This window comes from Hyaena hyaena, unplaced genomic scaffold (assembly GCF_003009895.1).
Source record: "Hyaena hyaena isolate Hyena2069 unplaced genomic scaffold, ASM300989v1 scaffold_632, whole genome shotgun sequence".
Lineage (NCBI taxonomy): Eukaryota > Metazoa > Chordata > Mammalia > Carnivora > Hyaenidae > Hyaena > Hyaena hyaena.
Window position 1 is genome coordinate 215,487 of NW_024081263.1, and position 23,177 is coordinate 238,663.

A 23,177-nucleotide genomic window follows, 5' to 3' on the forward strand; every position below is an offset into this window, starting at 1 on the left:
CGCCCCCTACTGCTCGCCCGGCTGCCTCTTCACACAGTGAGGCTGCGCAGTGCAGCGCAGCGCAAGTACTTCCGGCACTCGTCACCACCCAACGCTTCGCCTTTATCTTTATTAGTTATCCCTTTACACTGGTTTGCTGGCCATCCTGTTGAGATGGAGGCACATGAAGGCAGGCGTACATCATTTATTCACTGGTATGCCCCAGCCCTGACACAATCTGAATTCTGGGGGATGCTCACTCAACACCTGTGCCACGAACACACCGAATGACAGGGTCTGCCCCCCCCCCCCCGTGCCCCCCAACAGCCCGTAGCTCGGGCAACAGTGTGAGGACGCGAAGTGACAGCAACAGCACAGCTCTGCAAGCGTGACACAAAAAGGGTCCAGCCCAGAGGAAAACACATGAAGGCCTGTGTGTTCCTCAAAGAGCTACAACCCAGAGTCACCATGTGACCCGGCAGTCCCGCTCCCAGGTGCCACCCGTCAGAGCAGTGGAAACGGATGTCCACGCGGAAACTCACACACCAGTGTCTACTGGTAACAGCCCACGTTCACAACAGCCATCAAGTGGAAACAACACAAACGTCTGTCAGTTGGCAAACAGACGGACACACTGGGATATCCCACGTGGTGGACTCTTCCTCGGCAATCAAAAGAAATGAAGCCGCGACACGCGCTACAACAGGGACAGACCTTGAGAACGTTCCACCACGTGAATAAAGCTGGTCACAGAGAACCACGTACTGTATGATCCCATGTATGTGAAATGTTGAGAACAGGCAAATCCTCAGAGACAGACAGATCAGTCCAGGGCTGAGGAGGGTGGAGAGTTAGGGGGACAACTAAGGGGTACAGGGTTTCTTTCTGTGACAATGAAAATCGCCTAATGAAATGTTGATTGTGGGGATGGATACAAAGCTCTGTGAATTTACTCAAAGCCACTTAATTGTACACCTTCAAAGGGTGAATTGTGGGGTGCCTGGGTAGCTCAGTTGGTTGAGTGTCCAGACCCCTGATTTCGGCTCAGGTCATGATCCCTGGGTCGTGGGATCGGCCCCACATTGGGCTCTGTGCTGAGCGTGGAGTCCACTTAAGGTGTTCTCGCTCTCTCTCTCTCTCTCTCTCCCCATGCACTCTCTCAAATAAAAATAAAGACAAAAAATAAAATAAAAATGGCATGTGAATGGATGAATAAAAGTGCTGAGAGCCTGGTCTAATCTTGTTTGGAGCCCAGATTTACTCTCCAAGAGCACCTGATGCCCTCACTCCCACACACTGGGGCAAAGTGCTGCCAGAGCCTTGTCCTAGAACCATCCAGAGCTACCTTGGAAACTCTGGGTGGAGGAGAGCAGGGTAACCAGAAAAGTGTGAGTCAAAGTTCTTCTTTCACGGCCCCCTGGGGCTGTAATGAAGCCCTTCAAAACCACAGAGGAGAGAAATGACTTGCTACCACCCATAGAACTGTCCAGAGTTTCTTGCAAGAAGCTTGCTTCCCTAACCAGATGCTTTCCAGGCAGAAAAACAATAACGCAAAGCAAATACCCTGCTACTGACGGTTCCCCCTCCTTCCTTGCGTCAATGGAGGGCCTTTCTTCTCTTTGTATAGTAGCTGCTGGCTGATCTGGGGTAAGCTGTCTGACTCAGATCCCAAGAGCTCATGGATTTAGGCCTTTGAGGAGAAAAGAGATCCCATGCCTACGGTAGATTCTGAAGGGAAAGGTTCCTGACATCTCAGCAGAGTCCCTTTTAACGTCTTTCGCCCTCTGGGGAGTGTTCTCTCTCCTGTAAGTCCTCACCAGGTCCCCAAAGCCTCTGCTGTCTGCCCACTCTGGCCCACCTAACTCTCTCGGCCTCTCTGTGCTTGACACCCTGTTGCTCACTTAAACCTGGTTGGTCCTCAAACAGTGTTTACTAGACCAGTAGATTTTCTTTTTCTTTCTTTTTTTAATGTTTACTTATTTTTTTGAAAGAGAGTGCAAGCAGGGGAGGGGCAGGACAAGAGAGGGTGGGGGACAGAGGATCCCAACAGACACAGCAGAGAGCCCAGTGCGGGGCTCGAACTCACAAACCACGAGGTCATGACCTGAGCCAAAGTCAGGCAGTTGACTGACTGAGCCACCCAGGTGCCCCTAAGACCAGTAGATTTTCAAACATCTGCTTTCTGCCCTTCCAAAGCAACCCTAGGGTTCACACCCCTTGGAGAGAAGGGCATTTCTTGGCCCTGCTAGTACCCTAGTACCTGCCCTTGGCTCAGTCTACCAAAGGGTACCCCGAGCCCCATCCAGCAGGCTCCTGGAGGTCTGGGCTCCATGGCCTACCTCTTCTCAGCCCCATCCTCCCAGAAAGTGCTGCTAGGCTGCCTACTGCCCTAGCTGGCCTGCCTCAGGGGTCATGAACAGGGGGACCCCCCCCCCCCGCCCTGTGCCAGCTCTCACAAGAGGATGATGGGTGGGGAAGTGTCCTCGGTAACCTCTAATTCACCTCCTGAGTTCCTTGTCACTCCCCTCTCCTGAGGATACAAGGACTTGGCAGACTCCAAGTCCTCAAAATCTGTAACAAGAATTCAGTGTAGACTTGAAGGTATGGGCCCTTTGCCCCTCTGAAGCCAAATCTGGGAATCCTGTGGTCCTTCCTGACTTCTGCTCTGCCCAGCCCTCTCGCTGTCCCTGGCTCCAGGGCCTGGTCTGTGCGGTACCAGAGGACCGCATTCCCCGCCAGGCTCGGCTGCACACTGGGCCTCAAAACATCAGTTAAACACAAGAGGGGCCCTGCCATCCAGCTCCCTCCTTTTAGGGGTAGAGAGGTGTGGTTAAGAGTGCAAATGCCACTGGGGCACCTGGGGGGCTCAGTCAGTTAAGCGTCTGACTTCGGCTCAGGTCAGATCTCACGGTTCGTGGGTTCGAGCCCCGCATCAGGCTCTGTGCTGACAGCTCAGAGCCTGGAGCCTGTTTTGGATTCTGTGTCTCTCTTCCCCTCCCCCGCTCATGCTCTGTCTCAAAAATAAACTATAAAAAAATTTTTTTTAAAGAGTGCAAATGCCAGAGACAAACTGCCAGTTCAAATCCTCAATCTGCCAATTACTCAACACGTGCTAACTTTATTACCATCAACACCATCCTCAAGAGGGAGATGAGAGTATTGCAAAGGGTGAAGGAAACCACCCAAAAGATGACCAGTGCAGAGTGATTCCACACATCTGTGTCAGGGGATGGCCTAGTGGGTGCCGAGGAGCTCTGTCCAGCAGAACTAGGTTCAAGTCCCAGCTCCCCTACTCACTGGCATCAGTTTCCTTGCCTGTGAAGTGGTGATACAATATTCTCGACCTCACACTGGGTGAGAGAACACACATGAAATGTGTTGTCCAGTGCTCCACGGAGAGCAACCCGTGTCACTGTTCGTTTTAGTTCCCGAATACTACTGTCTTTGTCAACAAGACCCCCACCCCTTAGTGATGCCCTCCGAAGCCAGAGGTAGCTCAGCGGAGGCCAAGGCCACCAGAGATGGTCTAGCTCTCTCTACTGGAAAGGGGTCCAGGCTGAGCTGTGGCCACCCTCCCTTCTGGCCCTCGTTGCCAGCCCGCACTAGTGCCTCCAGCCTTCACAGGAGGCGACTCAGACAGGACAGCTGTGAAGGGCTGGTTCCAAGCCGGGCATCCAGAACGGAGAGAAGTTCTGCTTGTCCAGGACCCAGAGAAGCTGAGAACAGGGGCCTGTGCTCTTTGGTCCCCTGCTCCCAAATTCACCCACTCCCCTTTCAGGACCGAATCACCTGACTCTCAGGATTCAAAAGAGCATAGCCGTCCTTTCCCTCCCAGCAGGGATGTGGGCCAAGGTGAGCAGAGCCCAGGGGAGGAAGTGAAGAAAGGAGAAAGGGAGTGGAGAAAGGAGAAAGTCTCCAGTAGAAAATGTTTCTTGGACCAAGGCCCCGTGCGAAGCGGCCGCCCTGAAGGCTGAAGTGGAGGTAAGGGTGCGGACACGGTCTCTTCCACGGTCCTGACGAGGCCCACTCAGCACGGACCCAGATCTCACCACCGTGTGGGGGGCTGAGGACTGGCTGCCCTTCCAGGCCAAAAAACACCCCAGGATTTGGCTAAATCCACACCCTTCCCCCACCTCTGTCCTCCCTGCTCACAGTAAGGTAGGACACCGGACACCCCCAAAGCCCTGGCCCGCAGCACACCACAGGCAGACCCTGAAAATCCGAGGAGGCCAGCCCGCTGTGAGCTGACAGCACAGCTCTCGGGCAGCTTTCGGAAAGAACGGAGGGGGGGTGCCCTGCAAGGCAGTGTCGGGAACCAGAGGCAGGCCACACAGGTCACTCGGCATGCTGGGCTCAGAAGCAGGACTTGAACCGCTTCGGGGGCTCAACAGACGGTGGAATGCAGGACCCGGGGAGAAGAGAAAGAGCCTTCTATCCAGTGGGCCCTTCAACCTGGGATCTCCAAAGTCAGCCTCAGGCGTGTTGCCAGGTTCGCCCGGAAGACAGCCTCCACCCCGGAGGCCCGGCGCTGACTCAGGTAGGCAGGGCCCCTTCGCTAGTGCTGGGGGCTCCCCTACCAACAGTCCTCCCCAAGAAGAGCTCATGCCATGGGGCTCAGCGTTCAGGCCTGGCCTCAAGTGTCCTGAGACTTCCCCAGGGCTGGGAGGGGTGACAGGCAGGCACTCCTGGCCAGAGGCGCAGGCGGCCTGGGCACCGTGGGAGGAAGAAAAGGGTCCCTTGGGCACTGGCCCCGGGTGGCCGCCCCAGACCCCAGTCTCCCCTCAGTGGAGCGCCAGAGCACCCTCCCTGGGCTTCTACCTGTCATCTGCCACCTCCTCTCACCCTGGGGGGGCACCTGCCGCCTCAACCTATGGAGACTCTTCTGGAATTTGCCCCCTCTTCCTTTCCCAGCCAGTGCCTCTCTCCCTGAATTTGACTACTGTGCTAGCACCTGGCTCCACTCGGCAATTCTTTAAAGACCCTGGGCTGAGGGTGGGGGCAATCCCACAGCAGAGAAGGGGAAAACATACCCGGCTGGAGAAAGGGACAAGGACTACCAGCAACTTCCATTCAGCAGGGCCCGCAGCAGAACCTGTCAGGCAGCGAGGGCAAAGTACAGAGGCCGGGAAGAGCCGGGCCCAGGGCGGGGGCTGCCGGCTCTGGCAGCCACCCTTACTCAGCTGAAGCAGGCGACACCTTCCACCACCTCCTCAGTGAAAAACAGTGAAGCAGCCAGGCCCGAGCGGCTCCTGCCTGGGAACCTGGACTGTGTCGCAACCGAAACCACACCACTAGCAGAGAGAGACCGGGCTGGGCAGGGAGAGCAACAGGGCCAAAAAGCCCCCCGGCTTCCTGCGGGCCAGGGCCTGGCGGCCAGAAAATGCACACAGGCTCAGGGCACTACACCGGGCGCAAGGTGGGAGGAAAGGGGCAGGAAGGGAATGGGAAGGAAGGGAGACAGAGAGACAGAAAGAGGCGGGTTTAGATCAACTTCCTTCTCTCTTCCCCTCCCCCTCCCCGGAAGTGGGCTGCCCCACCCTCCCCAAGGTGCTTTGCTGGGTAACAGCTGGGAGAGGGTGAGGAGCCTTGCTCCAGCTAGGGCTGTCATAAAAGTCCTTATCTCACCTGCAGCAGGTGGGACCTGGGTAGGGGCTCCAACTGGCAGGGAGGAGCCTGCGGGAGGAGCTGACCCAGGGAGCCAGCAGCCTTGCTGCTGGACCAGCAAACCACCCACCGAGAACAAGGCGGGGGTTAAGCAGAAACCAGCAAGCCAACAGTGGCAGATGGACCTCCTGCTTCACAAAAAGCAGTGTTTAACTTAGAAAACGCATATTCCACTTAGACATAACATATTTTGGACATAATTTCAGGGAGCTCTGGGGCCCCGTGAAGCTCTTTTAGAGGTCGATGGGTTCTAGACTAAACACCTTTGTGACTGATACGTAATGAGATTTAATCCTACAACTTGCCTAAAAGATGGAGAACCAGCCAAATGTCCCTCTGAGTCCCTTCTGGCCCTGATTCTGGGAGTCCACCCCTAGGTTCCTGCCTAACCTCCAAGTAGTCTCCATCACCACCAGTCGCGCTGCTCCCCCCCAACAATACAGTTTCAAGCACTTGGGGGGCTGGGGGCAGCAGGGATGCCGGGACCCACCTTCCTCCTGCAAAGCCCTGCTGGCTGGGCATCTGCTAACATGCTGGGCTCCTGGGGACACCCCCCCCACCCTTGTCTGTGTTCTGTGTTCTGGGCACACCTTTCTTCAGGCTCCCAGACCTACCTCGAATTCATTCCATTTCTCTAGTTAGGATCTTTCCCACTAAGAAACTCTTGAAAGATCTCACGCTGGTAGGCCACCAACCCCTCTAGAGAAGGGCAAACAGAGGTTCCTCTGTGCCCTTCCAGCACCTGAACACAGAGACCCGGGAGACCACGCTACTCAGTGTTCACCTAACACACGAGCCCTGAATGACAGATTTGACATTTTGGATGCTACCTTCTGCTGCCACGTATTTCCTATGTTCCCTACAACGGTAGGGTAGCATCCTCATGCTACACACGAGAAACTGAAACACGGAAGGTACGAGACTTGCCCGAGGTCCCCTGGCCACGCCACCACTCGGCTGTTCCCCAGGGTCCCCTCTGTCGGCCTTTCATCAACCTTTCTTGATGCCTAATCTGTCTTATCTCCCCCAAAGAAGGTTCATCCCTGGCTCTGCCTCCCCATGCTAGAAGGAGGGGACAGATGCCTAGGACAGCAGGAGAGCCAGTGTCTGGCGCAGGCCAGCGCCACTGGACTGTTGTGACGGTATCCCCGGGGGGGCCCGCAGCACACCCTGCTCTCATTCCTCTGGACCCTGGGCTCAGGCTTGCCCGCGATCACCTGCCCCTTCACTCGGAGGATCAAACAGAATCAAACAGCTTCATTTTTCTAGTCCCTAGGGTTGTGTAATGTGACAGAGAGATTGTTTCCTCAGTCCTGTTTGTGGGAAGCAGTAAGGGGTTCTGTAAACTGAGGAAGTACAGAGCACTGACCTCACACAGAGAGGCTGGGGAGAAATGGGTATGACTGAGCTGACGAGTCACGTGGCCGTGGCCAGTCGCTTGTTCTTTCACTCTTCCTCCCTCACTGCATCCAGGAGCCTTCCTTGCATCCTTGCATCCTTCAGTCCTGAGCAACTGTCACTCTCAACTGCCAAGAGTCAATAAACCCGAGGAGCATTGTGGGTAAGCAGGATCTTACAAGGCTTCGGTAAGCCCTGACCTGTGGAGAGGTTGGATGCATCCTCCTCACCCCCAAATTAACTGTGATGGCTCCCCCTGGGGAACCCCTCACCTTCCCTTAATGCCCTGCTGCGGACGGGAGGTGGCACTGTGTCAAACTGTCAAAAGACTGCTCCTTCTTTCGAGCCAGGGCAGGTGCCTCCCTGATAAAGAAGACCTGCGGAGCCTTCCACTGAAGCACAAAGCCAAAAGCAAGGTAGTTCGCTGCCCTTTAGCTCTCTGAGCTGCAATCCTCACCCCAAGGCAGGGAGGCCAGCACTGCAGCCTCGGCCAGCAGAGGAGTGGCCTGGAGGCCTCAGAGCAGCCCCGGCAGAGGCCAGTGCGTGCCTGGGAAGACCAGCAGGCAAGAACTGGCCTGGAGTGAGACCAGAACCGATGCAGCACCACCTGCTCACTCCCCTCCATGCATGGAAGGTACAACGCAATAAGCGTGCCTCAAATCTCCTGCCTTCACAGTCACTTGAAATGCTGGGCTCTTCCTCAAACAGGTAGGTTGTGTTGAGCTACCACAGCTTTGCAAGTTTCCAGTACTTCATCCCTGAGAATCTGCTCCCTGGGGCCCAGCCTTGATCTCAGTCCCCAATTACCGCTGCTGATTCAGCAAGCCTTTGTTGAGTGCCTATCTCTGGAGCCAGGGTCAGTTGCAAAGTTCAGAGAGAGCTGGTTCCTGCCTTCTAGAAACTTAGAGGAGGGAACTGCCTAGTAGATTCACCACAGTATCTCTGCTTAGTGAGGGAGGCGGGAGGGCATGGCAGAGGGCACGGCAGAGCTCCGGAGGCCGGAGGGTCTGGGATGGGAGTCCTGCCTTTGCTCCTTACTGCTTTGCAGAGCACGACCAAGACAAAGATTCTGGGACTTCTCGAGAACTCAGTTTCCTCATTTGGGACATGTGGCCACCAGCTGCACCCACTTCACAAGATCGGCATGAAGACAGAAAGAAGAAACGCACGTCAGCGTGGACCACAGTGGCCAGTGTGCGTGAGGTCTTGACAACGTTTCCTACGATCTCATTTTATTTTCGGGTAGGAACCCGCTTCCCCTCTCCAGGAATCCCTCTGGGCCCTGAGAAGAGCTGTCATCTGTCATCGCTACAGACTTGACTACAAGCCCCAGTGCAGTAAAGCTGGTATTGCTTCTGGAATAAGGAAAAGTCCAGTTTCTACCGTAGCTGGGCTGTCAGGCAAAAGGACCCTCTTTCCTAACAGAAAACCGCTCCTGCCAAGGGGAGCGGGTGAAGAAGGAGGCAGTCACGCCTCTGGCCTCTAAGTAGCCCAGAGGAGGAGGAAGGTGCGACTGCTCTTCCCTTCCTCACGGGTTCCTTAACTCCTTCCTCCCAGAAAAGGTCCAAGAAACAGCCGACATACCAGTACCACATGGTGCCAAGGGCTGGGGGAAGCTCACATTGCCAGCCTCACACTCCATTCGGCGCCGCCCGTACCAGTGGGTTCCCGTAACCATGGAGACCAGCAAGTTCCTCCATATCACAGGAGAGTCAGCCTGCCAGCAGCCCCGGGCTCCGGGGGAGGCAGGAGACAGCCTGCAGCAGAAGGGTTTGGCTCACTTTACAGAGGATTGATGGAGAGCAACCGGTGCAGCTGAGGTGCCTGGGCCTCCCTCTTCCTTCCTTTCCTTTGCCTGGTAGTTTCTGTTTCTGTTTCGCACACTGGCTGGCTGTACACGGCACGGGGGTAAAGGCAGTCACTCTGGAGTCACAGATCCGCAGGGGGACCCCAAGCCCCGCCACTCTGGCTGCCAGGGAGGGAACGGCTCAGAGCTCCATAGGTGCGCACACACTTTACAAGCAAGGCTCCAGCCACCATGTAACATCTTCTTTTATGGGATCCAGGTCAGTAAGCACTCTTCTCCCTAGGTGGTCCCGAATCCTTTTGTTCAAAGAATTATCCAAACACCTTCTCAGCAGAGAGTGATCTCTCCCTTCTCTGGCTCCCACAGCACCCTGTCTGTATCATTCATCTCTTCTGACTGTGTGTCTCGACGCCTTAACCTCCTGGAGCTCTGAGAGGTCAGAGACTGTGTCTGGCTCGCTTCTGTATGCCCTCAGTGCCCGAGGGTGCCGGCGCCTAGCTGGCCCATGTTGAAATAGTTGAGGAATAAAAACGGTACAAGTGTTTGATCCTTACAGCCACCCTCTTGGAAGATAAGACAGAGGCAGAAGGAAGATCAGAACCTCTTGCCAAAGACCCTTTTCTCCTCTTTCAAGGCAGTTGTTACCCTTTGAAGTTGTTGGTTACCGTCTGGCTTTCCCACCAGACAATGCTCTAAAGGGAGGGCCCGGGTCTATCCTGTTCACGGCCCACAACAACGCCTCTAGCACAGAGCAGGTGCATTCAGCAGGTACTGAAGGAAAAAATGGGTATAAACACATAAAGGAGGAGACGTGTAGACGCATCTTCATGACAGTCTCTGGGACCCGCACCTATAACCTCCCCATTTGTGTCCTCTGCGGACAGCATCCAAGCAGGCAGGAAGCCACGAGACCCCCTCTCCCAAGGATGGAGGACAGCTATGGAATGTTCTTTGCATTAACAAGCTTTCCCAGGTGGTGACGAGGCCCTTGGTGCTCCTTTCTGACCCAAAGCTGAAGGTGGTCACCAAGATGAGTGGGAGACAGACTCAGAATAGAGGCGCTGCCGGGGCTGGGAGGGCCGCCGCCCACGCGCTCCCATCCCTGACCCCCAGACAAGCCCGAGCCCTCCTTGCACCACAGAGGGGGAGCCCTGTCCTCCAAACTTTCTGATGCCCAACCACCACTGGGCCCTCCCACTTGAGACCCATCTCTCTGGCCTCTTCACATTCAACCCCACCACCGCTTTGCCATCAAAACCACTGTGTCTTACTGTGACACTCCAATGCGGCTCAAGCCATTTGAAGGAGCTACTGATCTGGGGAGGTGACCGTGACTTGGAGGGGACACTCACTGTTTGCTACACTGAGAGTTCTGCTTTACTATTCCCTCCTTGAACCAATGCAATGACTGTAAGGCCCCGTCAACCCTGGAGTGCCACAATGATGCACCCATACACACCTGCCTCCTGTCCTGCTGCACAAATCAGCATTCCCCCCCACCCCCCCTCCCCAAGCTGCCTCCTGTTACAGAAAAGCAGAGGAACTAAAAACGGCAGCTGGGGAGCTCAGTTGACTCACCCAGCATAATCATCTCCTCCCAGAATCTCCCATCTTCTCCTGGGGTTTTTGCCAACACAAAGTAAAAAAGAAGCACGAGATCTTAAAAAAAAACAAAAAAACAAAAAAACAAAAAACCTCTCTCAGCGTTTATGCAATAGCCTTTCTACCTGGGTGCAGATTTAACCCCTCGTCTCTGCCCTTTCCAGCAGGGTTTCCTTGTAACGTTTTGGGTTTTTTTGTTTTTGTTTTTCCCCCAGGCTGGGAAACAGGCCTCTGGGTCGTGTCCAGTCCCAGCTCCACACTGGAAGGTGCTGAATAAGACATGTGCCTCCTTCCACTGCATCCTCCCCTGGAAGGAGAAAACAGACTGCCTTCCTACTCCTCCAGGTTCAAAGAGGGTGTTAGAGGAGGAAATACCAGAAAAAAACACTGGGACGACGCCTGCTGCCCCAGAAGTCACCACGGCCAGAGGTCAGAGCTCGCAGCTCACGCAGGAGGTTAAGAGAAACCACGTAAGGTTGTCCCCCCAATTCTCACCTCAAAACCAATCCCCCCTGGCCGGGCTGCTGTGTGGCCGTTCCATTTACAGGACCATCAAAAATCTCTGATGGGCCGCACTTTGCGTGAGCAAACCAAGCTGCACCCCTTTCCCGACAGGGCTGCTCCTGCTCACAGGCCGAGGTGTCATCTTCCTCCTACAGCAGATCATTAGGAACCCAAGCCAGTGAGGACAACTGAGCTGTTTCCGGCACCTCCTGACAACGAGTGCAATCAGCTAAAATTAAGAATTTGGACTCACTCGTCCCTTAGAGCGATCACGGGAGTGAGCGTAGCTCTCAGACAACCTTTCTGGGTGGGAAGTGGTGTCTGTGTGTGTTTTTGTCTTTGTCGCTTGGTATCCAGAAGGACAATGTACTCTTTCTAATAGATGGTGCTATGGGACTCCAAGCTAATGAGCGCGTCCACAGACACAGGCAACCCTGCTGCAGCCCGTCAGTCAAGCAAGCAATCTCCAACTCACCAAAGTTCCCTTCGGAGGAACGGCTGGTGGCTGTGCCTGAAGCCGGCTCACGAGGGCCACCGCTGTGTCCGAAGCAGCGTGTTAACCATACGTAAGACGTGAAGCACACAACACAACAGGAACATTAACTCTGAGTTCTACCTGGGACCCAGGAACGCATCTCTGCTCCCCCAAGTAGCATGGGCAGCAGAAACCAAGGCTCTGTCCCTTCACACCCCGGGTGAGGGCCCGAAAAAAGAGGGCTGAGCGGGCAGAGGGGCTTTCAAAGCATCCGGGATGGTCGAGTAGGAGGGAGGGAATGAGAAATGAACCCAGGCAGAGGCGAGAAACGAGGCTGGAACTTCAAGAGGAATTGTGAGTGGGCACTGGCTTCTAGGAGAGAAAGAAGAACTACGAAAAGACCAGGTAGGAGACCTTCCACTCAGAGAAAGAAGAAAGGGGAGCCTGGGACTGTCCCCTGACGTATCAGGGGTAAGTGCTCTTTAGAACAGACTCCTTGTGGGGCGCCTGGGTGGCTCAGTCGGTTAAGTGTCCGACTTCGGCTCAGGTCATGATCTGGTGGTTCGTGGGTTCGAGGCCCGTGTCGGGCTCTGTGCTGACAGCTAGGAGCCTGCTTCAGATTCTGTCTCCCTCTCTCTCTGCCCCTCCTCCGCTCATGCTCTGTCTCTCAAAAATAAATAAACATTTAAAAAATTTTTTTTAAAAAAAGAAAGAAATAAAACATTAAAAAAAAAATTTAGAACAGACTCCTTGCTTGGCACCCGAAGCTGGGTATGTGCTTTCTATCAACCTCACTGGGCCCACTGCTCCCACTGTGGCCTCACCCCTGGGACTACGGGACCCTATTACTAAGTGGCCATGATCCGGGCAGGTGCCTTGGCTAGCTGGTCCCATGTCTGGAAGAGGGCTCATCTGTCAGACGTTAGTGTGGATCGGGCACCTGGGTGGCTCAGTCAGTTGAGCGTCCCACTTGGGCTCAGGTCACGATCTCGAAATTCATTCTGGAGTTTGAGCCCCACATGGGGCTAACTGCTGTCAGCCTGTCAGCACAGAGGCCGCTTTGGATCCTCTGTCCCCCTCTCTCTGCCCCTCCACCGCGTGCGTGCTCCCAAAACTAAAATAAATATATATCTATATATACTTTTTAAAAGTTAGGTGGAGAAGCGTTGGAAAGCTTCTCAGGGAGACTGTGTATGTGTCAGCTTCTAACTTTAGGCCTAGGTGTCCCCTAAAGCCAAACACTGTTCATTCTCTGGTGGCAATGGCAGCTTCACTCAGGGCATCCTAGTTGTGTGTGTGGTTGACTTAGGGAGCAGAGTGTGTGGTAAATGACATGACAGCCATTATCCATTACAAGTGCCTTCTTAAAAAGCACTTTTTAATAGTCAATTCATCTTTTTAGAGAAAGTCCGAGGAAGAGAGTCTGAGCTTTCTGATCTCCGACATGAACCTGGGAGCTGGGCTCTTTGGCAACGGATTAGCTCAGTGCTGGTGGAAGCCCTCAGGAACTAGAACCACCGAGTAACAGGCGGTGCTGGGGGAGAAGGGGCTGCAGACAAGGGGACGCTGGTTACTCTGCAGGAGGCCACCAGCCATGTCCTTAGCTCTTCACCTCCGCATTCACCTGGAGAGGCCAGGGAGGAAAGGGCGCCTATGAAGGCAAACAGACCCTGTGCAGCAAATCCCGAAGGGCAGCTCTACTGCCAACAGGAAAGGTGGCTTAAAGAAAGATCTGAAGATTGAGAGGAAAAAGCCACCCAGAATACCTCTGATCAGAAGAAGAATCTAGCCGGGCAGCAGGAGGCCACTGCTACCCATTCTGTTGTTCTATCTAGTGCGCATCCACCACAGACAAAGACCCTGAAGGCACAAAGGGGTCCCTACCAAGAGAAAACAAAAGGTATAAAGTCAGAATTGACAAAATATCAAAACACATCCAAAATACTTAGAATAATGCCTGGCACGTACTAAATGCTCACGACATGCTATTATTACTATAATTCCATATGCTTTCTCAACTTACTCTGTAGGTTACCAGAAAAAGATAGGATTTTTGGCTTTAACTTCTTTACCCAATGCTCACCGAAAATCCTATCTCCAAAAAGAGATGGATCTTTTCAGACTGGCCCGGGAGAGCTCTTGAGATGAAGACCACATTCTGGTCAACTGTTGGCACGGCTTGGACTTGGACTTGGGTTTCTGACAGAGCCAGCAAAGGCTCCAGCAGCTCAACTGTTTTATCCCTTCCATAAAAGGCCACTCTACTCTTCCCCGATAATAAGCACGTTAAACACACACATCCCACCCTAGGAAGATCCAGAGTGCAGGCCACAGTTCCCGAGGTTAGACAGCGTCGGCGATATTGCCAGTATTTGCTAGATATATGAACCTTTGCGAGCCAATAGTCACAATGGGAAATGTGACAGGTACTTAAGAAACAGACACAACATGCACACAGTGTGGCCTGAGTCCCCACTATGCACCGAGGAGTGCTGCTGCCTGAGTCGTGAGGTTTGGGAAGCCTGCGTGTGGGGAGGGGGTGGCAGCCGGGGTGAAAATGCAGCTGCACCCCAGCTCCTGGGCGCCTCTGGCTCGGAGGCTCGGCGGCCTTCTGCGGCGGCCAGGCTCCCGCCACCAGCTGTCCTTCGCCCAACACAACAAGATCACTGTTGGGGAAGATGGGATTTTCGGTGCCGGGTTCTGTATCCATGAAGGAGCCTGCATGTGTCTCAGGGGCAGCTTCCTGAAACAGCTGTGTGCCCAGGGCCCCCGCAGCCAGGATCGGAGATACACGAGAAAGGTAAATGAAACACCACAAGTGGGAATTCAGGAATGGTAAATGCAAGAAGGAATGAAACTGCCTTCTTCTTCACTCCTGTCCCACGGAGCAGACTCTTCCTACTACTCCCACTAAGGACTCACCGCCCCACCCCCCCACCCCTGCACAGACAGCAGCAGTCCCTGCTCACCCATAGGGGCTACACTCCAGGAGCCCCAGTGGACGCCTGAAGCCATAGGCAGTGCCAAAACCCACATACAGCTGAGCCTTGAGCTGTGCGGGTCCACTTACACACGGATCTTTTCCAACACAGTATAGTACATGCTGTAAATGTATTTTCTCTTCATTTTGACTTATTTATTTTGAAAGAGAGAGTGTGTGCACACAAAAGCATGTAGGTGCACACGTTGGGGAGGCGTAGGGAGAGGGGTAGAGGGAGAGGAAGATAGAGAATCCCAAGCAGGCTCCTTGCTGTAAGGAAGTCCATACGAGGCTCAGATTCATGAACCCATGAGATCATGACCTGAGATGCAATCAAGAGCTGGACGCTTAAGTGAATGAGCCATCCAGGCGCCCTTTCCTTATAACTTTCTTAGTGACATTTTCTTTTCTCCAGCTTGTTAAGAATACACTACATAACCCATAAGACATACAAAATATGGGTTAATCAACTGTTCATGTGATCAGTAAGGTCAACAGTTGGCTGCAGGTAAAGTTTTGGGGAGTCAAAAAATTACACACAGTTGATTTTTGACTGTGTGGAAGGCGGCATTCTTTTTTTTTAATGTTTTATTTATTTCTAGGAGAGAGAGAGAGACAGCGTGAGCAGGGGAGGGTCAGAGAGAGAGGGAGTCACAGACTGAAACAGGCTCCAGGCTCCGAGCTGGCAGTCAGCACAGAGCCCGACGCGGGGCTCGAACCCACGAACCGCGAGATCATGACCTAAGCGAAAGTCGGACGCCCAACCGACTAAGCCACCCAGGCGCCCCTTCTTTTTTTTTTTTTTTAATTTTTAAAAAATATTTTATTTTTGAGAGAGAGATAGAGACAGCATGAGCAGGGGAGGGTCAGAGAGAGAGGGAGATACAGAATCTGGACAGGCTCCAGGCTCTGAGCCGGCTGTCAGCACAGAGCCTGACGAGGGGCTCGAATCCACGAACTGTAAGATCATGACCTGAGCTGAAGTTGGACGCCCAACCGACTGAGCCACCCAGGCACCCCGGAAGTCGGCATCTTTAACACCTATGCTGTTCAAGGGTCAACCATATACTGCGAATTTTCCTATACGTACATACCTATGAAAAGTATGACTTATAAATTACGCACGGTAAGAGACTGACCACAGTAACTAATAATAAAAGGGAACAATTTAAACAGTATACTGTAAGAAAAGTCATGTGAACCTGCTCTCTCTCAAAATATCTCACTGCACTGTATTCCCCCTTCTTGTCAGGATGTGACAATGCCTACGTGGTAAGATGAAGTGAGGTGAAGGACGCAGACATTGTGACGCAGCGTCAGGCTACTACTGACCTCCTGGCGACAGGTCAGAAGATCATCTGTTTCTGGACCGCGGGTGACCAGAGGCTACTGAAACCGCAGAAAGCAAAACTGAGTAAGGGGGGGACCACCGTACCTTCCCTGGCCGACCCAGGCCTCCTCCTGGTGTCCCCACCTCTTGACTCTCACAGCTCTGCCACATCAAGTGACCGCGGTATCTAAAGCTGATGCTGGTCACCCCCTGAAGAGAGGACCCAGGTCACGTGAGCTGGCCCCACACATTCTGAAAACTGCACTTGTTTATAGGCGAGAGGATTAAAACAACCTGTCAGGGGAGGGAAGGGGGCAAACCCTGTACACAGGGCAAGCGAGCACTGGCAACACAGCGTAGGGACCTCCCGCCAAGAAATCTTTTGCTCAAATATAAAGCAGAAATCTCTCCCCAAACGCCAAACCAGCTAGCTATGCCAAATGCCACTTATGATCCAGTGACCTTGAGACAGTGCTCAATTTCTCCAACGTTCTTTATATGAAAAGTTAATGTTATTGGGAGGAACGGGCAGTGGGAGAGACTAGAGGGTTGGACGACACAGGACCCCAGAAAGGGCCCCAAACTAAATTCATATCCAAGCAAAGCCTTTCTGGCCCACCACGAAATGTCTGAGGTACAGGGTTCGTGCATACAGAGAGGTTTCGAAAGAAATCTGGATAAAGAAAACCACTCAGTTTTCAGATGCCTAAAAGCCCAGTCAGAAGTCAAACCACCCAAACACAGCTTCCTACAACCCTTTCTTCCATTTCTTGCCCGACTCAAAGGCAGAATTTGAGACAAATTAGGTAGAGCTCCAGGGCCGAGGGGCTCAGGGAGCAGGGAGCCTGGGGACCACACCGGGAGGAGATCATCCTCCATAACCAACTTGACAATGACAACACTGGCCACAAGATACAAAGGAGGAGTGGCGAGCAGTCAGCACCTGAGCCTGTGGCTCCAGGCAGTCGAAAGTCTTGATAGCAATGCTGCAGAGAAGCTGGCCCCTGGCTTGGTGACATGAGAGTCTCTCTCCCTTGCTCCTCTGCAAAGCCATTTGTCACAGCCCCTGAATAACCAACCTTCCCCTCTCAGCAAGCTTGGGCTACTCTGGTCTGGTCTCAGCCTCAGGCACCTGAGCCTCAGCAGCAAGAAGATGCTTCCGTTTGGGAGAGCAGCTACCCCCTTCCTCACCTTCCGCTACAGTCTTGCCGAGGCCAGGGGAGATACACCCCTCCTGTGAAAACTGACGGTAGTTGTCCGGCTTAGGAACTAAGAAACCTGGCTCAGGGAAAGGAGAGATATTGTGCTGCGAGGGATTCCAAGAATATCCTCCCCAAACCACCCACCAAGCTCTTCCGAAGAGCTGGGTGTTCAGAAGTGCTTTCCATTTCCCCCTGTGTTAGAGAAGAGGGTGGGCCTCCGGCAGACACACACCTGGCTGGCTCACTATCTCCTCTCAGGAGGCCAGGTCTCCCTAACGCCAGAATGAGTCCACACATGCCACAGAGAACCAGCCCGGGATGGTCATGCGCTCCGGAGTTCACATACTCACGCGTGCATTAATCTTCCTCCAGATAGCTGCTGTCATGTAGGGCAATTTGACAGGGCTGAGTCCCGCTTGGAGGCTGCTTGGAGCCTCTGAGCCGGTCACTCCAGTTTGTTTGGCAGTGGGGGGGGGGGGGACAGGGAGAAGGGGGAGGGGAGGGAGAGCCCGAGGGAGCGGGAGAGGGAGGAGGAGGAAGGGGAGGGGGAGAGGGAGGAGGAAGAGAGATTCTGATCCTCTATTTTCAAGCCCCGCCCTTAAAACCAGGGTGGGCTCCGATCTCTGGGCACTACAGAGCCAGGCGGCTGCAGAAGGAACTTTGGGGAACGTGCACATCAAACATACTGGGAAAAGACGGGAAACCAGCACGGGTAGAAGTGAGCCGGTCTCCTGCCAAGAACTCTGAATGGTACTCCTATCAGAACTAGAACATAACAGGAGGTGGGAAGGTTCATGGTCCCCGGGGAAAGACAGGGGGGGAAACAGTAAAGGCCAGACTGGTGTTGGAACAAAACTCACTCCCTGGCAGGAGAGGGGACGGCCCAGCTGTCTGCAGGGCAGTGTCCATATGTGGTCAGAAGCGAAACGCTGCCCCCATTACACCTTTTGAGGCAGACAGTCCACCAAGCTCTAACCTGAGGTCAATTTTCACACGCCTCCCCGGCTGTGCCTTGAACCCTGCAGTTTGGAGCATGGCCATTTCTACAACCTTGTAAGTTAAGGTCTCTCACTCGCGCACTCGATGACAGGTGGAAAGGGGGACTCTCACTGGCTGTGTAGTGCAAGCTACTCTGTGACCAAGGGTAGGGCAGAAGCCACAGCCGCCGGCCCCTCCCACGGGGAGGAGAGAGCTCCTCCTTCGCCAGAGCGGAGCCCCAGGCTGCCACAGAGAGGTGCTGTTTAGCGACAGAAACGTGAGGCAGGAGGGGCGGCCACCAGGTACTTCCTCTTTCTCACCGGAAAGCTACCACTGGCCAGCTGGAGCAGGCTGCCTCAGGAAGGCCCGCAGAACCCTGGGTGGCAGCGACTGGCCCGTGAGTCACTCCCCCAAGAGAAAAGGGAAATCGGTCCTGACCCTGGGGCCTGAAGAAGCTCCAAGTCCTCGGCCAGCCTGCTCCAAAGTTAAAGCCGGAGTGGTCCCACCAGGACTATAGCCTCAACCTCCTTTCCACCCACTCTAGCACATAAAAACACGGGTCCAGTCCCCCGCTCTATACCCCAGGGTTGGGGGCGCCAGCAGTCATCTCAACAGGGCACTCAGCCACTGACAACAGGAAGAGATGGCTTCACATCCAAAGCGGCTCTTAAACACACACAACTAACTTTTACATGTCTGTGTGCACATGTTTGTGTGTATATGTGTATAAATGTCTACACATAAAAAAATGTCTACACATATGTACACATGTCTACATATAAAACTGATTTTCAGACTAGATCTGCACGGTTTCTGGATTTTTCTTTCGGCTGCATAATGAGCTGGCTGGCTCCCTTTCCCTGCCTGCAGCTCCAGCCTGGCCCTTGTCCCTTCCTAGAGTCTCACTCTGGGCTCCAGCCAACTGTCTTCAAATGTAGAATGTTCTCTCAGACCTCCAGGCCTTTGCCACAGCCTCCCGCTGCCCGGAACACTTTGCCTCCAACATCCACTCCCATTCTTCTTGGTCTGCCTCCACTCAGACATCACTGCCAGAGCTTTCCCTGCTCCATCCCTCTGACTTCACAAGGTTCCTGTCACAGACCTTCAAGCCTCTTTGTGCAAGGACTTGACTACTTCACAACCCCTGGTGGCTGCCCTGTTCACTGTTACACAAGGCTGAGAGCGGCCTGAGGGAAATTCCAGGACTTAGGTCATTTTTGTGTCCTCAGTGCCCAGCACAGTGCCTGGCACCTAACAGGCTCTCCACAAGTGCCTTCCTAATTCACAAGGGAAAATCAGGGTCAGGGTCTTTCTGCTTTTCCTCGAGTCGCCTCACCTGATAGCTCTAAGCATGACTCTGCTCAGTGTGACCCCTCCAACCTGGGTCAGGACTACAATGCTGGTACCCATTGCTTTAAATCCGGTCCCTGCGGCCTCCTGGCACCACTATGGACAAAGTCTCTGGCAGGATTTCAGAACTCATCTCTGGTGTGTGGAGCTGGGGCCTGCTGCCCTTCTACGTGTCCTTTCCCAGCCTCCCTCCCGCCAGCAGGTCTGCAAGTTCGCCCCTACTCAGGCCTTCCGAGCAACAGGAACCACTCGAAGTGGAAGCAATGCGGGTAGAGCGCCAAGGTCCCCACGGGAGCGTGATTCTAGACCCGGCCCCATGCAAACAAGTTATATTACCCTGAGCAAGTCATTCGCCCTCTTGGGACTTGTGTTTCCCCACTTATAAAATGAGGGTCTGCCTGGTGTGGGTGTGCGGGCTTTCAGTGCCTCTGTGCTCGTAAGCCTTCCAGCCCGGTCCCTGAGACTGTAGCAGGAAGTGGGCATGGTCCACACGTCCTGAAGACTACATCCTGACCTTGGCTTATATCGGGTCACGCTACCTAAGTCTAGCTCTGTAAGTAAATCTCATCTAATATGCCTTGGACACCAGCTCACACACTGGAAAATCTCTTCTGCCTAGGGCTAAAAAAAAATTAAAGTTAACCCAGGTGACTACCCCAGACTTAGAAACACAGTGTGCCCTCAGGGAGGATCCTCTCCCTCCCCCCTAGACTTGATTTACCCACAATTTACAAGCTCCTCAACCCTCCCAGCCTCTTGGCCTAGCAGGAGTGTGGCTACAGGCACAGGGAAAGGCACCCTGGCACAGAGTCTATTTCCAGCAGGCCCCGGCGCTCTGCACACTGAGAGCTGAAGAGATGCAATGCTGGTAGGGTGTGTGCTCCCCCCGTCCCCCCACAGCATGATTCCCCAGCAGCCTGACTCCTTGGAGAGGTCCTGGGTGGGAGCACCCCACCTGACTGCCATGGGCAGGTGACCCATGGGGAGAAACTGGCCTGGCAAAGCCCCCAAACAGCAGTTTCAGTCTCCCTGCCCTGAGTAAGGGGAGGGGGAGGCGGGGCCAAGCGGACCGGTCTAGCAGGTCCTTTTGCCACCACCCTACCTACAGCCAGCCCCAAAACAGAAGATTCAGAAGTCAGGTGGGGCTTTCGCACTGAGTCACAGAGAGCAGGGAATCAAGAAGAAAGGAGAAAATGGTCCTCCATCTCGTTCATGCCCTACCCACAGCGGTCCTGGGAAACATGGTCCCGGATGGCAGAGCTCTTGGTCAATTCAGAAAAGCAACTGATCTGCCCTGAGATGCTCAAAGAAAAATCTGGGTTCTCATCATCACCAGGCGCCGAGGTGGTGTGAAATTAGCTCTTCCTGTGCCACGCTCCTGCGCTTTTCTCCCACTATAAATAACTCCAGCCTTCTGATACAGACCGCATGACCCGTCCAACTCTGGACAAAATCCCCAACACTCAGTGTACCTCTCTCTCTTCATCCATCCAAAGAGGGAAGGATGAGGCCAACTGAACCAGAAGCAGCTACGTAGCCAGAGATGCTGTGTGTCAGAGGCAAGACTGGAACGCCCCCCCAAATCAGGAGGGCCTGCTTTCTGGCTCTGGCCCCTCCTTCAGGAAGCCAGACAGGGTTTCCTCGGCAGCAGACTCTCCCCTTAGGCTTTCCCCTCTGGGTTCCTAACACAGCCCAGGAAGAGAGTTAACTTTTCTTCTCCTTGTCCCCGCATCCTGAAAAAGCTGTTCTCTGTAGTCATTATCACACCTACTAAGACACAAATGAAGACTTGTGACTTCTACATCCTAAAACCGGAGGAGAGGTCGGATTTACAAATCAGCATGGACAGACTCCTCCACGGGTGGTTGTACGTAAATAATGCCCGTTTTATAATTTCTCTGACTCTGTTTCACAAAAAATTGAGAGATGACCTTGCACAAAGCACTCCAAAAGACTCTGGGGGAGGAAGGTACACAGAAAAGGATAAAAACAGCCGAGACTTCAAAAGGGCTGATTATCTAGGGGGAGAGATAGATAAACACAAATCATAGTCCAAGGTGGGACCAAACCCAAGAACTAAAGTTAACAGTCCACCTAATCCCTCCAATTTACTAGAAGTCTGTGACTTCTGTTTTTTCAGAAGAACCACGGGCGGAGAGATCTGAAGACCTCGGGCCGCACTTCTAGCTACGAGCACGAGATCTGCCAGGATCTATCTAAATCCTGGGGCTTCAGCGAACGGGGACGCCCACCCACTGCACCAACTGTGGGGAGTCGCGTGCTGCTGGCATCAAGAGGCGGCCAACCCAGGGAAACTCGGTGAAGAATAAATCATTTAGCCTTCCTGGTCTCCTCCCCATCTGGAAACCAGGGGCAGGCCTAACAGACAAGCCAACAATGATAATGGGAAGAACTTAAACTCAAAACGGCTGCTCCTGACTCAGGTCACAGAAATGAAGTCAGAATAAACCCCTAGCAAGAGAACAAAAGAGGGTGCTCTTGGGGAAGACCTGGGAAGGATTCCTCAAGCTCTGCATCTAGAACCCTCATCACAGTGCTGATTGTGAACAGGGAGGCACATTAAATCTTTTTCCTTTTGGGGCGCCTTGGGGGGCTCAGTTGGTTAAGTGGCTGACTTCAGCTCAGATCATGATCTCGCAGTTTGTGAGTTCGAGCCCCACATCGGGCTTTGTGCTGACAACTCAGAGCCTGGAGCCTGTTTCCGATTCTGTGTCTCCCTCTCTCTCTCTCTCTGCACCTCCCCTGCTCACATTCTGTCTCTCAAAAATAAATAGACGTTAAAAAAATTAAGAAAAAATTTTTTCCTTTTATTTCTCAATTGTTGGTTGTCAAGCCAGATCTCCCCTCCCACTCAATCAGTGCTATAGCTCCGTGCATGCTGATACCGTTTTGTTTTCTTTTTTTTTTTAACGTTTATTTATTGATTTTGAGAAAGAGAGGACATGCAGAGAGGGAGGTAGAGTGGGAGGATCCAAAGCAGGCTCTGCACTGTCAGCACAGAGCCTGACATGGGGTTCACTCGATCCCACGAACCGTGAGATCACGACCTGAACCGAAATCAGGAGTCAGACACTTAAAAAACACTGAGTGGCCCAGGTGCCCAGATGCCAGTTTTCAAACAGTATTCTCACCCATCAGGCTACCAGAGGTGTCAGAACTCCTCTGGAAGGTAATGGGAGGAACAAATACTCATTCCTGAAAGTACTTGTAAAGAAATAAAATTCCCTAAGTGATGAATCACTGAATTCTACTCCTGAAACCAATATTGCACTGTATGTCGACTAACTAAAATTTAACCAAAAATTAAAAGGAAAGAAAAAAGAAAGAAAATTCCTTAGACAGAGAAAATTCTATGCCATTAAACAAACAAACAAAGAAGTCAGCCATTTCAGGGCCTGGGGGTAAAGATTAAGGCCCAAGTCCTCCTCCTTTGTGGGGGAAAAACAATTCTGAAGCCATAACTTAAAAATGGGAAAAGCTTGGGGCGCCTGGGTGGCTTAGTCGGTTAAGCGTCCGACTTTCACTTAGGTCATGATCTTGCGGTTTGTGGGTTCGAGCCCCGCGTCGGGCTCTGTGCTGACTGCCAGCTCAGAGCCTGGAGCCTGTTTCAGAGTCTGTGATTCCCTCTCTCTCTGACCCTCCCCTGCTCACGCTGTCTCTCTCTCTCTCTCTCCTAGAAATAAATAAAAACATTTAAAAAAATAAAAAATAAAAAAAATAAAAATGGGAAAAGCTGGTAAGAGGCTTGGTCCAAATCACCTCAAAAGAAAATCACTTCCTGAAATTAAAAAAAAAAAAGGAGGGGGGGAATGGGAATTGGTTTGTTTAAAACCTTCCCCGTAGAGTATACAGCAGGTTAGCTATACAAGACTCTTCGGGAATGGTTC

The 23,177-nt window shown here is 53.2% G+C and overlaps 1 protein-coding gene across 8 annotated transcripts in view; it reads right to left on the minus strand.

The window, feature by feature from the left end:
• The window catches only part of MARK2 (microtubule affinity regulating kinase 2), a 59,058-nt gene that overhangs the window by 16,979 nt on the left and 18,902 nt on the right, over nucleotides 1–23,177 (minus strand). The window contains exon 1 of one of the 8 annotated variants that reach the window (XM_039257732.1): nucleotides 5,010–5,187. The exons of the other annotated variants lie outside the window; for them this stretch is intronic. The gene's annotated coding sequence lies outside the window, so the exon portion shown is untranslated. Of the gene's footprint in view, nucleotides 1–5,009; nucleotides 5,188–23,177 lie in introns of those variants that run through there. 8 annotated transcript variants of the gene reach the window in all.